Below are 18,332 nucleotides of genomic sequence, written 5' to 3'. Positions count from 1 at the left end.
GTATAGTGGATAAGATTACGGAGCAAAAGAGCTTTCAGCAGCAAGAATTGCCCAACGTTGGCCAGTGGTGATGCACCCAATGGGCAAGCGCTTGGAATGGGCCCGTTGAGCGGTAGAAGTAAGTCAAACGCAGTTCTAGAATTTTGGTTCGAGAAACCAAGGGCAAAGCAACTGGTACGAGGAGGAAGAAGCCTCAGGCGGCAGAATGAAGAGACAAGCCTAATTTCAAGAAGCAGAAACACCTCAATCCCATGCAGTCTGGCAGTCCAATTGCATAGTAGGACAGTTAGCAACTACCTCGAAAGCAACCACCTCGAAACCTGCAAGTCAAGGAGAGATCGTGAAAAGTGGCTATTTGCTAAGAACGGATGTGGAAGTGGGTGATAATCCAAAGAGAGGTAACCCTAAGGATCCAGCTTTCCCAGAGGGGCTAAAGGGAGGTAACGCGCGTTCAACCTTTGATTCGGGGTTGTACCATTGTGTAAAGATAATAAAGTGTGAAAAAATTGAAAGCTTGAGGTGACTAGAAACCTCCAGAGGAAAGGCATGAGTACGAATTGGGATGGCGGATAGAGCGGAGATCTTATAATCCCGAATATATGGCTGATTCCCTAGTTAGTGTCAATGTTCATGTCTTCATATCTTTCATCGGCGGCATACTTTTATATGTTTAACTCGCAAATGTTTAGTAATGAGAAACTCATCCGATTTCAGAGAACAAAAACTAGTCAAACTATCAGTACTACGTCGTGTACTTATCGTAGTTTTACTAGTTTGTGGTTCTATAAATAACCTATTTTTATTTTTAGCTTAAGTATTGCCGAAGCCTAAATTCTTATTAACTTGCGCCACCCTAATAGCACCATATTATCGACAACTAGTTCGTCCACATGAATGTATATGTGTACATAGGTACATACCAAATGTCACTAAGATAACTCAAAATTTACTCAAGTTATCGTGTTTACGGACAGACGGACGGACGGACCGACGGACATGGCTAAAATAATTTCTTTTTTCGCCCAGATCATTTTGATATATAGAAGTCTATATCTTTCTCGATTAGTTTTTGCCGTTACCGGGTACCGTTATGCGAACAAAATTAATATACTCTGTGAGCTCTGCTCAGCTGAGTATAAATATGAGGATACCACGGCAGCTGCTAATGGGAGTAAAGCTCATAGATGGTCTACTATTTCTACCAACCAGTTTCGAAATTATCATCCATCGTGTGAGCCAGTGATAGTACAGAAGGACTTTTAGTAATGCGCTTTACGCAGATATGATGATATGCATCTTTTTCCAGCAGAGGAAGGAGACCTTCAATAAGTTGGTACAAACAGATGGGGTAAGATTTGATCTCCCTTGGTATTTCCAGTTGGCATCAGTTATAGTTGAATTATTATGATTAATGAGGCTTTAACCGAAAATTAATCAATTTCATAAGCATTGCCACATTCTGCTGACGGAATAATATTTCAGGTAATAGTTCAAAACAGAGGTCGACTGCTAATATGCGTCCACAAATATTGGGAGGGGTATCAAACGACGCGTCTTAACCACAGCATTAATAATACGAAGGTGGATTATCAAAATATCGAAAAATTACCAGAGATATCTCCGAAACCAAAAGTTTTTTACGCGGAACACCTTCCAGCAAATAAATTGCTATTTTCAGCCAGTCACTAACGAAATTGCTACTTTTCCTAAACCAAAAAGTGAAATTGCTAGTTTTTGCCAGAAAAGGAAATTGCCACTATTCCTCAGCCAAAGCCGAAAGTGTAAGTTTTCGTGCGAAATTTTTAAAGTAATAAAATTTGTAAGAAATTGTGAAAGTTTTACTTTACGCATGGCACCCCTTTCTTTGAATTATATATTTTAAGCTTTGCTTTCCGACATGAATTGAGACTTCTAAAAAGTCGATGGATCAACAATTAAATATACCACTTATGCTAGATGCAAACGTGTATTTTATATTAAAAGAAACTTTACACAATGCCAACCATGTGGGGAAATTTTCCTTTGCTGTGTCCAAGAAGGAAGTGCCTTAACTAAGTTGTAGACATAAGAAGAGGTAAATATGAATTAGTCAAGTTCAGATTGTTTTACAATATACATTTTAAATTTTGGGAACATATTTAAGACAAAACTTACAAAGACACAGCAAACAGCACTATTTTTTACAAGGCAAACCAAATGTCTTTTGCTTCTACAAAGCATGATGGAATGATAGAAGGTGGAAGTTGTTTTGACTACTGTCAAACCGAGAATGGGAGCACAAAAGAGGAGCCCTTTCGGGGTTTAGTACTAAAATACAGAAAGCAGTAAATGTAACTTGATTTCAATGCAATTTTATGATGAAAAATATGAAATGAAGTGCGTTTATTCTTTTTTTTAAACGTTTGCAAGCGGCATAAATTTTCTGAAGGCATAAATTTTGCTGGTAATACTATAGGGTAGGGGTTATCTGCTAATACACGGTCAAAAATTCGGGAGAGGTGTCAAAAGTTGTGTTTTGTCCTCGGTAAAAAATTTTTACTTATGTCGAAAGCTATTTGCAAAAAAGGTTTCAGATAGGAGTTGGCGAAAAAATACTATGGATCCTATCCCCCGATATTTTTGGATGTGTATTAGACGTATACTCCTGTCCTGGAGAATTAACAAAAGCAATTTATACTGTATTACATTTTGGGAGAAAGATTAAACCACACAAAACAGTAGGACGAAAAAGATGACAGGTCTATAAATTTGATGAGATATTGAGGTTCTGGACCGGCAACCCTGAGATGTTTTGGCTGTAAGAGGATCCATTGTTTGTCACCCACCCTTAACTTCGACGCTCACGCCAAAGTCCACACATCTAGCCAAGTCTTCGCTGATTGTAATGATATCAAGCGAGGTGCTATAATTTCCCCTATACTGTCTGGGCATCGTCAATATTGTTTTTATCATAAAGACACTACTCGAATGCTATCCTTGCAGGATATTGATCCGATATATTCTGTCAACTGATACCATTAAGGTATGATATGATCAAGTTTAACTTTATAGGTCATACCATCCCCCTCCACAAAGGTCGAAAAGCTTCTTACCATCGTCATTTACCTGTAAAAATGACAACAAAAGAAGAGCTCATTGGTTTAGTGGGGGCCTGTAATTTCCCTGCAGTTAAAAGCCCAAGTAGTCAGCAAACATTCTAGTTCATTGACTAGAATTTTGTGGGGTTATTCATACTAGTTAGCTTTTGACTAGTTCATTGACTATAATTTTGTGGTGTTATTCATAATAGTTAGTGTATGAGTAGTTAATTGACTAGAATTTTTTGGCGTTCATCATACTAGTCAGTTTTAGAATGGTTCATTTACTATGATTTTGTGGTGTTATTCACAGTAGTTAGTATTTGAGGAAATGTGCGAGTGCCTTCTGTAGATAGTTTGCAATGCATACTTCAGTTGACAATGCTGGATATCGTCCAAATCAACGAAAAGGCCAAGCCTTCCATATCAATAGTCTCAGACGGTCAACCTATGCCAATGCCAAAACCCCTTGGCCATGAGGGCATCAGCAGCCTAGCATATTTTTTCTACTTGTCGTTAAAAGCCTTTGTAATTCCAGAATAACGGATAATGGTAAGGATAGGAAGACCAAAGACCGGAAACCCAGCCAGTGCCTACCTTTGGTCAGTAACGAAAACGTTTAAAGCCGTTATTGTTCCCCAATTAAATGAAATTCTTCGGTAATCCAGCCATCATCATGACTTTCATAAGGTGCATATCACTACCACCGTTCTGAACTCCATTAACACTCATCATGGGATGGTGCTAGTGCAGCTTGGCCTGTTTTGACATAGTCAACCACGATTGGTTCGTCCTTCTCCGTTAGATAGATAATTTATTGAAGATTTCACTGCGACTATTGGTCTATTATGCCCTCACCTCCTTCACAACACATCATCCAAGCCGACTTCCTTGATGAACCTAGCAGTTCTCTCGGTTTGAGGGATATAATGTGGGAATTTTCTGGCCATGGTGAGCCCATAAACTAAGCCCTGGGTCTTGAGATTGTGTCACATTCCAGGAGGATATGGTCCGCCGTCTCCGCTGATCGATCACAAAATCGGCATGTGTTATTCCGTTACTTTTTAGGTTTTATATATGTGTACGTATTTTTATTAAAATTTATTCCAAAGTATAATGTATTGAAGTGATAAATTTTAAAGTGATATATGTATATACCTTTCACCTGGGAATGGCCAGAGCGATTCTTTTGCATGCGGTTCAAGCAGCTCACTACTGCCGGTCGCTTGCGGCCAAGTATCCTATGGGTAGCCGCTAAACACCCGTTTAGCGGTGAGCTAATGTGAGAAGGCGACAACCTGGCTAGGCCACTCTGACATAATCGGTTTAAGGGCTAGCCGCGGGAGATTTCATCGGCAGCGTCTGTACACCTCTAGGTGCGGCTGCAAGCGGGCGTCTGTCTTGAAGCAAGCGGCTCGCTAAATAAACGTGCCAAGTAATATTTTCACCCCCGCTGAGCGGGTTGTGCGCTGGGCTTGGGACCCGCCACGTAAAACCATACTCCAATGAAATATAACAACAAGCCTCGGATAAATACACTCTCTATTGATGACGACCATGGCAAACGTTTGAAGGACAATGAATTGAGGGCATGCACCTGGAACGTCCGCTCCCTGAATGGGATTGGTGCAGATGCCCGGCTGGTTGATGTCCTCGTCAAAGCAAAATCTGACATCACCGCCATCCAAGAAATGCGTTGGACGAAGCAAGGAAGAAAGAAGATCAAAAATTGTGACATATATTGGAGTGGCCATGCGAATAAGCGCAGTTTCGGCGTCGGATTCGTGGTGGGAGAGAGACTTTGTCGCCAAGTGCTGGCGTTCACGCCTGTGGACGAGCGTCTCGCCGCTATTCGAATAAAAGCAAAATTTTTTAATATATCATTCATCTGCGCCCATGCGCCGAGAGAGGAGAAAGACGATGAGGTGAAAGACACTTTTTATGAACAATTAGAACGCACATACGAGCGCTGCCCCCGTCATGATACAAAAGTCGTGCTTGGCGACTTTAACGCCAGGGTGGGCAAAGAAGGTGTTTTTGGCCCTACAGTCGGAAAGTTCAGCCTACACAATGAAACTTCTCCTAACGGACTGAGGCTGATTGACTTTGCCGGTGCTCGAAACATGGTCATATCAAGCACGAGGCTCATGCATAAAAAGATACATCAAGCTACATGGCTGTCTCCTGATCGAAATACTCGCAATCAGATCGATCACGTTGTGATAGACGGACGGCATGCCTCCAGTGTTTTAAATGTGCGAACGATCCGAGGACCTAACATCGATTCGGACCATTATCTCGTTGCAGCCAAAATACGCACCCGCCTCAACGCGGCTAAAAACAAGGAACAAAAAACACAAGGAAAGCTAGACGTCGAAAAGCTTCAATCACAACAGACTGCCAATGATTTCGCAACTCGACTCTCACACCTGCTCTCTGAGGGCACAACTCATCCTGAAGGAATACAGGAGCAGTGGGAGCATATCTCCAAAGCACTTCATACTGCCGCCGAGGAAAAAATTGGTTACCGGCGGCCACGAAAAAACAACTGGTATGATGAAGAATGCCGCGTTGCAACCGAAAGAAAAGACGCTGCCTACAGGGCTACGTTAAAAGCGAGCGCGACAAGAGGAGTGTGTGAACGCTATCGTGAGTTGAAAAGGGAAGCGAGACGCCTTTTCAGGAAGAAAAAAGCAGAAGCAGAAAGGCGTGAGTGCGAGGAGCTTGAGCTGCTAGCCACCAGGAATAACGCCCGAAAATTCTACCAAAAAATACGGCGACAGACGGAAGGTTTTAAGACCGGGGCAAACTCCTGTAGGAATGAAAACGGCGACCTTGTAACTGATGTCCAGAGAGTGCTTAGATTATGGAGGGAACACTTCTCTGCTCTCCTAAATGGAGGCAGCAATTCACCGCGCAGAGATGAAGAACCCGATCCCGCAATCGATGATGATGGAATATATGTCCCCCCGCCCGATTATGACGAAGTTAGAATAGCAATAACCATATTGAAAAACAACAAGGCCGTGGGCGCTGATGGATTGCCTGCGGAGCTATTCAAGTTCGGCGGCGAGGAGTTGGTAAGGCGCATGCAGCAGCTTCTTAGCAAAATATGGGCGGACGAAAGCATGCCCGACGGTTGGAATCTAAGTGTTCTTTGCCCAGTCCACAAGAAGGGGGATACTGCAAAATGCACCAACTATCGTGGAATCATCCTTCTTAATATCGCATATAAGGTCCTTTCAAGTGTATTGTGCGAAAGATTGAAGCCCACCGTGAACCGGCTGATTGGACCTTATCAGTGCGGCTTCAGACCTGGTAAATCTACCATCGACCAGATTTTCACAATGCGCCAAATCTTGGAAAAAACCCATGAAAAGAGAATCGACACACATCACCTCTTCGTCGACTTTAAAGCCGCCTTCGACAGCACGAAAAGGAGCTGCCTATATGCCGCTATGTCTGAATTTGGTTTCCCCGCAAAACTTATACGGCTGTGCAAAATGACGTGGAGCAACACCATCAGCTCAGTCAGAATTGGGAAGCACCTCTCCGAGCCGTTCGAAACTAAACGAGGTTTCAGACAGGGTGACCCCCTATCGTGCGATTTCTTTAATTTGATGCTGGAGAAAATTATACTAGCTGCAGAACTTAACCGCACTGGAACAATATACTATAAAAGCGTGCAATTACTGGCATATGCTGATGACATTGATATCATCGGCCTAAACACCCGCGCTGTTAGTTCTGCTTACTCCAAGCTGGAAAAAGAAGCGGTAAAGATGGGTTTGATGGTGAATGAGGACAAAACGAAGTACCTGCTGTCATCGAGCAAAGAGTCAGCGCATATGCGCCTTGGCAACCACGCTACTGTTGGCAGCCATAATTTCGAAATAGTAAAAGACTTCGTTTATTTGGGAACCAGCATCAACACTAGCAACAACATCAGCACTGAAATCCAGCGAAGAATCAATCTTACCAATAAATGCTACTTTGGACTAGGTAGGCAATTGAAAAGTAAAGTCCTCTCTCGGCGAACGAAAATCATACTCTACAAGTCAATTAATTTACCCGCCTGCTATATGGGGCAGAAGCATGGACCATGACAACAGCAGATGAAGCGGCTTTGGGAGTGTTCGAGAGAAAAGTTCTTCGAAAGATTTATGGACCTCTACGCGTTGGCGATGGCGAGTACCGAAGAAGATTTAATGATGAGCTGTACGAGCTATACGCAGACATCAACATAGTCCAGCGAATTAAAACGCAGCGGCTGCGCTGGCTAGGCCATGTTATGCGAATGAAAGATGATGCTCCGGCCAAGAAAGTGTTTCTATCGGAACCCGCCTATGGAAGCAGAGGTAGAGGGCGGCCCCCACTCCGTTGGAAGGACCAGGTGGAAAACGATTTAAACTCCCTTGGTGTGACCAATTGGCGCCGGTTGGCGGAGCGAAGGAGCGACTGGCGCGCCTTGTTGGACGGCCATAACCGTTTAGACGGTTAAGCGCCAATTAAGTAAGTAAGTAATATGTATATATAAATTAGGGTGGGTCGATTTGTTTGGACGAAAGTTAACCGATATCGCGCCATCGATTTTTCGATAGGATTTGGGCTCAGGAAAAAAAGTTCCACTACGCATACCCAAAAATAATTTTTAATTTTTTTTCGACTTTGAATTTTTAGGCTTTTTTCATGACCTACTAAAAAATGTTCATATATATACCCTGACCGATCCAAAAATGTCCGCTAAAAACGTTGTCGATAACAGTTTTTTGAAAAAAAAATATATATATTTTAGGGGACATTTTTGGGTCGGACAAGGTATACATGAAAATTTTACAATCAAATGAAAATTTTTTTAGTAGGTCATGAAAAAAACCTTAAAAATCAAAGTTGAAAAAAGTAAAAAAAAATGAAATTTCGCAGGCTCGAAAATTATTTTTGATGGAACTTTTTTTCCTGAGCCCAAATCCTATCGAAAAATCGATGACGCGATATCGGTTAATAAATCGACCCTGTCTAATATACATACTTTTTCTATATATGAAATATAATGAATAAAACAAATTTGAGTTAATTTATAAATTTTCAAGTAATTTTTCAACCCAACTATGACTAGTATATTAACTAGTAGGAGGCTGATGCAAATATCCTCTAGTATGATAACTGGTATTACAATGATGCATACACTGAGTGGTATGTTGATAGTGAATACACTAACTAGTATGTCACAGTTGGTATGATATGATGTATATAATAACTAGTATGCCATTTGGTATAATGCTGGCGCAAAGGCTGACTAGTATGTTAATTGGTATGACCTTGATGGGTATGCTGACTAGTATGTCATCTGGTATGATGTTGGTGTATATAATGACTAGTTTGTCAATTAGTATGAAGCTGATGCAGAGGCTGGCAATTGATATTTCGTAGGACATCGCCGTGTTAAAAATACCAGTTGCTTATATGGAAAAAAGGCAGAACTCATACTAGTTAGGATTTTTGGCATACTAGAATTCTTCTAGTATACAACTAGTTGGTTTGGCTGCAGGGTTCCTATTAGAAAATCATGTATTACGGCGGTGAGATATAAATTTATTTAGGCAGGCGGCGAAAGACGTAAGAGGGCGTTGCTTGGTTATTCGTTCACAGGACATTGACGGCAATGAAAAGCGGATGAACTAGCAAAGGCCGGTGTATACGTTGGCCCTTCAACAACAGGTGTAGGAGCTGTAGTGTGAGCGGTTGTGAGGAAAGTCACTAATTTCCTCTGCGAGAGTCCAGCTCTAGCGAATATTAGGTCCCGAACTATAGGCAGTTTTGTGATAGCCGGCTAAATGACAGTATCAAAATGTTTAATAAAGAACATATGCGGGTATATTGACTTAACTAAATGGTTTAAGTAAAATAGTAACAGGGTATATGAAAAAAATGATTTAAATAAAAACGCGCTATTTCGTAAGGTTCCCGATTTTATACAGTCTCGGTGAGCTATTTAATAAGAACTGAATTCAAAAGTAAATTTACGTAGGTAAGTACATTTGGTTGAGTACATAGGCACCAGTAAAAGAGAATAGAGTACAATGAGTGAATATAAGAATGCAAATAACTAAGTAGATATGTATATATGTCAAGCTATTGAGTGACAGAATTCTGTTATATATTTAATTTTCTACATCCTCGGCCCCGGAAATGGATGATGTAATTTCGAGAGGATATAGAAGTTGAATAGGTCTCTTTAGCACTTGCTGATTTGCAAGCCGAATGTCGCATGCTCTAACGCGGCCGTCTCGTCCAGGATACGTAGTTTGTACAACTGCCAACCGCCATAGAAGACGCGGCTTGTTATCCTCGTGGATCCAACACAACATCTCCGATTTTAATGCTGCGAACTAGGCCGACTTGGTTATGGTGAATTGAACGAAGTTGATTTAGGTAGTCTTGCTGCCAGCGCTTCCAGAACCGCTTCATTAAGGCTTGTCCCAAATGCCATGATTGTGAAAGGGCACTTCCGTCATTTTTGAGATCGGCCTGAAGTAAAATAGATTTGCAGTCAGTGAGAAAATTAGATGGAGTAAGTGGTTTCATATCGTTATGATCGTTTTTTATATACGTAAGAGGTCGCGCATTTACAATGCTTTCTACCTCTGCTAGGAGTGTAGCTAATTCATCGCATGTTAGACGCGCTTTTCCAATAGCATCCTTCAATGACGTTTTCACACTTCTAACAAGGCGTTCCCAGAAGCCACCCCACCATGCTGCTGGTTCGGGTATGTACTTCCAATTAATGCCTTGGTGAACTGTTAGTTGCTGCATTTCATTTGTTCTCATAAGCTCGTTTAGTTTAGCCAGTTCCAGGTATGCGCGCTTAAACGTTTTGGCATTGTCAGAGACTATGGTCGCTGGCACTCCACGACGCGCTATAAATCTTCTTAGTGCATCTGTACAGATTTTCGTTGACATATCGCCAACCAGTTCTAAATGTACCGCCCGAATCGCCGCACATGTAAACCGCATAATGTGAACCTTTTTTTGTTGTTTCTCGCTCTCTGAGTTTATAAAAAGTGGTCCGGCAAAGTCAACACCAGTCGTTTCGAATGGGCGACTAGCTGACACTCTCTATAGGCAATACAGTCCATGGCTCGGAAGCGCTCTTACCATGCAGCCGCTTACAAATAACACAATGTCCCAAAACCCTTTTTATCAGCTACCTTCCTTGTACTATCCAGTACTTCTGTCGAATTTGGGCTAAAACCGCATTAACACCGGCATGAAACATTTTTTTGTGCACTTCAAGCACGAGCAGCTGACTGAAATGAGACTTTTTTGGTAATATTATTGGCATAGAGATATTCTTACCAACTTTGTCCGCCGGTAAACGGCCAGTTAGTCGTAAGATGCCGTTTTCCAGTTTAAGGCTTAAAGAATAAATTTTTGGATCCTACGAAATTGTCGATCCTTTGGACAGAGCCTGAATCTCATTGCAGTAAAATTTATGCTGTGTAGTTTTTATCCAGTATAGCTCCGCCGATTGTAATTCTTGCGACGTCAGCTCTTCTACTTCGCTAGTTGATATTACATGTTGATTTGAGGAACATCGCTTTAAGTTACACAAAAACCTGAATATGAATGCTGTGACACGTAAGAGCCGCTTAAGTTGACTAAATTTCTCGATGGGTAAAATTGACATTTGTTCTGCTACGCTGTTAGTTTCAGGGGTAGCTACCATTAAATTAGTAAAGTTTTCAATAACAAATTTCGAGGGCCAGCTTGATGAATCTTCTGATAGCCAAGGTGGACCATATTTCCATAACTAAGATTCTGCAAGTACCTTGGCTCGAACGCCTCTGGTCAAAAGATCGGCAGGATTTGTCTTACCGTGACATTGTCTCCAATCATAAATATTCGTCAGGTCATTGATCTCGCTTACCCGCGCTGCAATATAGTTTTTAATATTCTTACCATGACCGATTATCCAGTTAAGTGCTATTGCGGAATCAGTCCACAAATGAACAGATGCTACTTCGAAATCCAATGACTTTATTAAAAATTTGCTAAATCTTGCTGCTATTAATGCCGCTGTCAACTCTAATTTTGGCAAAGTGAGTTCCCTCTTCGCGGAGCCCTTTTCGATTGGACTCACTCTGTTTTTTGAGCATACGAAATATGTGGTTATAGTTCCAAAGGCTGATATTCGGCGAACATACGCAACAGTTCCGTACGCCTTGGGGCTAGCATCAGCAAATATGTGTAGCTCACATTTTAAATCACTCGTAGATAAACATCGCTGTATTGCAAAATCTTGTAGTAACTGCAAATCGTCTTGCCAACATTGAAAATCACTGGACAACTCGCCGCTCAACGCTTGGTCCCATCCAACATTCACTTTCCAAACATCTTGCAAAATGAGTTTAATTGTAATTGTAAATGGACCAAGAATCCCTATTGGATCGTAAATCTTGGCCATCGCTCTCATAATATTTCGTTTTGTGCCACGCAAGGACTGTAAATAGTCGATGCTGCTTGACACATCTACGCTGATATTATCGCCTAACGTGCACCAATTGATGCCAAGAATCTTTTGATTGGGTTCGGTTTGAAACCCATCATTAAGGAAACGCTTTCGTAATTCGGTATCGTTTGTGTTCCACTTTCGTAAGTTAAACTTCCCTTCGCCCATGATCTTGGACGCTTGGTGATATGTGGCCATAGCCATATCTAAATTTTGCTCGCTTAAAACCAAGTCATCAACATAAAAGGACTTTTTCAATTTATCGCAAATAGGACCATACTGTTTCTCACTAACATCTAAGTGCTTATGAATCGTAGCTGCCAACAAAAATGGGCTGAATGCGACACCAAAGGTAACTCTCGTCATTCGGAATTCAACTATTTCTGGGAGCTCGTCTTGTGAATTAGGCAGGGACTTATACCACAAAAATCGATGCGAATCACGCTCACAGACAGCTAGGGAAATTTGTAAAAATGCCTTTTCAATATCGGAAGTAATAGCAATTGCATTGGAACGAAACCTTAAAATAGTGCTCACCAAATCCGCAACCAAATTTTCTCCTGCATTCAAATGTTCGTTGAGAGATGTATATACTGGTTCGCTTGAGGACGCGTCAAACACAATACGCATTTTTGTAGTGGTTTTATGTTCGCGCGAAACTGGGCGATGTGGCATGTAGTACACTGGGTTACCAACGGTGGTTTCAGGCGCCTTCGCCACGATGTTATTGGGTATTAAATCGCGAATCGCGTTATCATATTCAGCAAATTTTTCACTATTCTTTCTCAATTTGTAGGTTAGTCCATAAAGCCGACTGAGGGCTACTTGTTTATTATTGTTTAGTGTCGCACAGTCAATTATCCACGGCAATTTAACTACATATCGTCCATCGTCAATCGTTATATTAGCCAGTGTGTTTTCAATTGCCAATTTCTCATCGTGATTTTTTACGTTCGCTATGCCAATCGACTCTAAATTCCAAAATTGTGAAATATCAAAATCTGCAGTGTCCTCTTCGCGCACTTGAAATACATATGCTGCGCCTTTGTTGCCTTTATGTTGACCCTGAACTGTCCAACCGAAAAATGTTTTCACTGCTACCAAGTTATCCGCTACCGATTTGCTCTCCGATGTATTGTATTTCCAATAGTAGTCTTGCCCAATCAATAGATTTATGCCGCTGATTAGCCTTTCATTACAACCCCTATAATCTGCTAATTCCATTCGCACATTGTTTAGCTCCGTGTTGTCAACTGTTGGCGTGGGTAAAAGGTCTTCACATATTGAGGGCACTACAGTCGCTATGACTTTACTTTGAACGCTGTTGTATTGACTCATTAGTGACAATTGCACTCGCTTAAATTCTGTTAGGCGTTTGCTCTGATTTTTATTGCCAAATGCAATGATTCGTAATTTTTCCGTATCATACGTAGGTAAATTGAGCTCTTTCACAACTCTCTCAGTAACGTATGTTCGCTGGCTTCCATTGTCCATTATAATTCTGGACAGAATACGCTCTGAATTATTTTCGTTACTAATTATTACCTTCGCTGTTTGCAAAAAAGTCTTTGCACCGTCTTTGTCGGCCGCTCACACATTGACATCACATACCTCCCACCGCACAACTCACATTTAAGCCACTGGGCTTTGCAGAATTTTGAATTATGGTTTTTGTTTGTGCAACGAAAGCATCTTCCTTCACGACGGAGAACGGCCTTCCGCTGTTCAGCACTCAAATTAATTTTACAATTTCTTGTGGTGTGGTTAGTTTTCTTACAAAACACACATTGAGGCTGCTTATCACTTGTGCTGGTGTACAGGCCAGTGGCGGTACCTGTTTTAGCATGCCATCCTTTACGTTTGTGTTCGTCACATCGCTTACCTTCTCGCTCTGACAAAAATGACTTTTACAAAGCTTCCAGTTCAACTTTAATGAAATCAAGTAGAGTCTTTAACTGCGCGTCACTCGTGATGCTATTTTGGGAGTTGTTAGTGGTTGTGTTAAGTACCGTACTAGAAAGAGATGCCCTACCAGCTGATCTATGGAATTGAACGCGCATGGCTGATGGGAGAGCTTTAAGCAATACCGACTTCACCATAACTTCATAGTGTGACGATGGTATTTGAAGTGCCGTTAGGGATCTCATAGTGGCGCTCACCTGATTATACAGTTTGCGTAGACCATGAACGTCGCTCGACGACTGTACTATTTTAAGATTCATTAATTTTTGCAAACATTTCTCTACTAGTTTGTCACTATCGCCATACTCCTCTTGCAGCAGGGCTATGGCATCGTTGTAGCGTTGTTCAGATGAAGTAAATTCCGCTATCGTAGCTGCAGCTTTCCCTATCAACGCCTCGCTCAGGAAGTTAAACTTTGCCGCTGCTGATAATTTTTGATTTTCATGAACCGCTAGCTTGAACTGATCCCAGAATGGCAACCAGTTTTCCAAATTCCGTCAAACTTCTTTATCTCGAAAGCCTTTAGTTTAATGCCATAATGACCACTTTCATTGTTTTAAACGGGTGGCGCGGTGCCCTCGCTGCTGGGTTGATTGCTTTGCGCTGGCTTAAAATAGGTAGAAAGAACGTAATCCATCTCTGCTAGTAGCGTTATGGCCTTATCGTCGTACTCGATTACGCTTTCAACCTCCTTTTGCATATCATCGAGCTTTACAGTGTTTCGTACGGCTTCATCCGCCCTTTTGAGGTTGGAATGAGTATTTTTCAATTGCTGTATGAATATGGTCAGCTCTTCCTCTACTGTAGCTGGAAAACTTGAACCGGAAAAAATTGTAGGTTTGATTGTTTTTAGATAATCGTTGGCCGCGTTACATAGCTTAGTAACTTCTTGCGTTCGACACGATGCTCGGACTACCGCTTCCATAATCACTTATCAATTCGATTTTTTTGGGTTTTATTAAATTCAACCGATCGCTAAGTCCGACTGTCCCGGGTTTCGGTACCATGAAAAAAATGATTTAAATAAAAACGCGCTATTTCTTAAGGTTCCCGATTTTAGACAGTCTCGGTGAACTATTTAATAAGCACTGAATTCAAAAGTAAATTTACGTAGGTAAGTACATTTGGTTGAGTACATAGGCACCAGTAAAAGAGAATAGAGTACAATGAGTGAATATAAGAATGCAAATAACTAAGTAGATATGTATATATGTCAAGCTATTGAGTGACAGAATTCTGTTATATATTTAATTTTCTACAGTATATTAGGCAGCCAACCAAACAACTAATAAAATAATTTTAAAAAAATTTTCAGTTAAACGGTTTTATTGAAAACAATCTATACTATAATAAATCTCTAGAAAATCGTGTCTGTACATCCAAGATTTCTAAAAAAAAAATGAGTGTACTTGAAGTTTGGAATGTCGTAGAATCCATCGGCACCAATTTTTTCTGTTTGTCTGTATGATATCGATAATCTCGGAAACTAACGAATGGATTTTTATGAGACTTTCACAGATGGATAGCCTGTAATCAATTTCATTAAAATCGCGTGAGAAACAAAAAAGATATAGTTGTTTAAGCTATACTTAAGCTACTTTTAAGGATTTTTTTTTTGAAAAACGAAGGAAAATGCACTTAGTTTCCAAACAAATATCAAAGAATGCCTCTGCAAAGTTTTTTTCAATTTCATATAAATTAAAAATCAAATTCATGAATAGATACAGTGGCGTACCAAAAAAAATTATTTCACGCTGACATATTACGATAATCGGTTAAAATGAGGTTACCTAAAACCTCTAAATATGCGCACAATGTTTGATGCCCATAAACAGTAGAGGAAGGTCACAGGTTTCATTTTAATTTTGTGATATTTCGATAAACTAATCGATAACTGAGTTATCGGTCAAAATGTATTTGCTTCAAAATCTATAAATTTACCTACAATATGAAATACTTTTAACAATTGTTTTTGTTTTTATCGGCCTATTGATAAATCATTCAAGGTTCGAATCGAGCTCAAGGCCAGAACAATAATTTTTTTCTAATGATAATTATTGTTATTTTTTAATTTTTCTAAATTTGAAAAATTGTATTTTGTTTTTGGAATAGTAAGTAGAACATTTTTCAGACAACCTGCCATAGCTGCGCAGATAGATCCATTTCGAAGGGTGCCAAGCCTTCATCATCAGTACGCTTTAGGCATGCTGCGCTAACCATTTAGCTATACAGCGGTGGTTTGTTTGATTGGCAAATTTGCTACTTCTATTCCTTTTTACCAACTATATTTATTCAGTGTTGCGCCATCTGGTGCAAATCACTGATAATGCTGGATTTTTGTTTATTGTCAATTACTTTGTTTGACATTCCCAAGTGCTCATGGTTTATTAACAATTGTTTTTGTTTTTATCGGCCTATTGATAAATCATTCAAGGTTCGAATCGAGGTCAAGGCCAGAACAATAATTTTTTTCTAATGATAATTATTGTTATTTTTTAATTTTTCTAAATTTGAAAAATTGTATTTTGTTTTTGGAATATTAAGTAGAACCTTTTTCAGACAACCTGCCATAGCTGCGCAGATAGATCCATTTCGAAGGGTGCTAAGCCTTCATCATCAGTACGCTTTAGGCATGCTGCGCTAACCATTTAGCTATACAGCGGTGGTTTGTTTGACTGGCAAATTTGCTACTTCTATTCCTTTTTACCAACTATATTTATTCAGTGTTGCGCCATCTGGTGCAAATCACTGATAATGCTGGATTTTTGTTTATTGTCAATTACTTTGTTTGACATTCCCAAGTGCTCATGGTTTGTTAACAATTGTTTTTGTTTTTATCGGCCTATTGATAAATCATTCAAGGTTCGAATCGAGCTCAAGGCCAGAACAATAATTTTTTTCTAATGATAATTATTGTTATTTTTTAATTTTTCTAAATTTGAAAAATTGTATTTTGTTTTTGGAATAGTAAGTAGAACATTTTTCAGACAACCTGCCATAGCTGCGCAGATAGATCCATTTCGAAGGGTGCCAAGCCTTCATCATCAGTACGCTTTAGGCATGCTGCGCTAACCATTTAGCTATACAACGGTGGTTTGTTTGATTGGCAAATTTGCTACTTCTATTCCTTTTTACCAACTATATTTATTCAGTGTTGCGCCATCTGGTGCAAATCACTGATAATGCTGGATTTTTGTTTATTGTCAATTACTTTGTTTGACATTCCCAAGTGCTCATGGTTTATTAACAATTGTTTTTGTTTTTATCGGCCTATTGATAAATCATTCAAGGTTCGAATCGAGGTCAAGGCCAGAACAATAATTTTTTTCTAATGATAATTATTGTTATTTTTTAATTTTTCTAAATTTGAAAAATTGTATTTTGTTTTTGGAATATTAAGTAGAACCTTTTTCAGACAACCTGCCATAGCTGCGCAGATAGATCCATTTCGAAGGGTGCTAAGCCTTCATCATCAGTACGCTTTAGGCATGCTGCGCTAACCATTTAGCTATACAGCGGTGGTTTGTTTGACTGGCAAATTTGCTACTTCTATTCCTTTTTACCAACTATATTTATTCAGTGTTGCGCCATCTGGTGCAAATCACTGATAATGCTGGATTTTTGTTTATTGTCAATTACTTTGTTTGACATTCCCAAGTGCTCATGGTTTATTAACAATTGTTTTTGTTTTTATCGGCCTATTGATAAATCATTCAAGGTTCGAATCGAGCTCAAGGCCAGAACAATAATTTTTTTCTAATGATAATTATTGTTATTTTTTAATTTTTCTAAATTTGAAAAATTGTATTTTGTTTTTGGAATAGTAAGTAGAACATTTTTCAGACAACCTGCCATAGCTGCGCAGATAGATCCATTTCGAAGGGTGCTAAGCCTTCATCATCAGTACGCTTTAGGCATGCTGCGCTAACCATTTAGCTATACAGTGGTGGTTTGTTTGACTTGGGGTTAGCATTGGGGTGCCCGGATGGTTTGGGTTTGCGACCTGGCAACATGGCGCGATGAAACCCGTCGAGGGGTTGCCGTCGCGGAGACCAGAACATCTAGGAAAGTGGCACCACCCAAGGCAGGAGCTGCATTGAGCGGATGTCGCATACTTATATATTCTGTGCTGGAAGACGGTGCAAACGGAGGTAGGGACTAAGAGTCTGTTTCCCTGACCTGCACGATTGCTGCCAGAAAAGAGGGGGGAGAAGAAGACGGGGGCAGGGGCTGATGCTCAGCGTTGCTACCAGCTCTACCACGAAGGTAGTAGTTATGAGTGGTATCAGCTGTTTGAGTTGTTGGCGCCGTGGGGCGCGAGCAGCAGCGGGTACTTGTTGTGGCTTGCTGAGGAGCGAGGGTGCTGGAAGGTAGTGGGGGGGGGGGGGGGGGGGCGCTTAGGCGTAGACTACGGGACGCCCTTGGGCGTGAGCAACAAGGAGCCACAAAAGATTTATAAAAGTTACGTGGACGTCGGGTTTTTGGATGAAGCCCAGAAACCTGTCCCTTGCACGAGACACACTGAACAGAGTATGACCGTCCTAAAAAGATTCTTTTCTGGCAAATGCAGCAAAACCATTTCTCAGGACCGTGGTCAGGAGACGGACCCGGATTGGGTTCGATACCTTCCCGGAGTAAGAGAATATGTAGCTGTCCTGCTGCAAGGAGCTGCTGGGAGGATGACAATTAGTGAGAGGGACGAAACAAATTAAATGGGGTCACACTGAGATGACAGTCCTTGGTCGGGAAAAATCCCGAGTCGCTCCGGTACATAGAACCGACTG

This window comes from Eurosta solidaginis, chromosome X (genome assembly GCF_040869045.1).
Source record: "Eurosta solidaginis isolate ZX-2024a chromosome X, ASM4086904v1, whole genome shotgun sequence".
Lineage (NCBI taxonomy): Eukaryota > Metazoa > Arthropoda > Insecta > Diptera > Tephritidae > Eurosta > Eurosta solidaginis.
Note: the sequence above shows the minus strand (reverse complement) of the source record.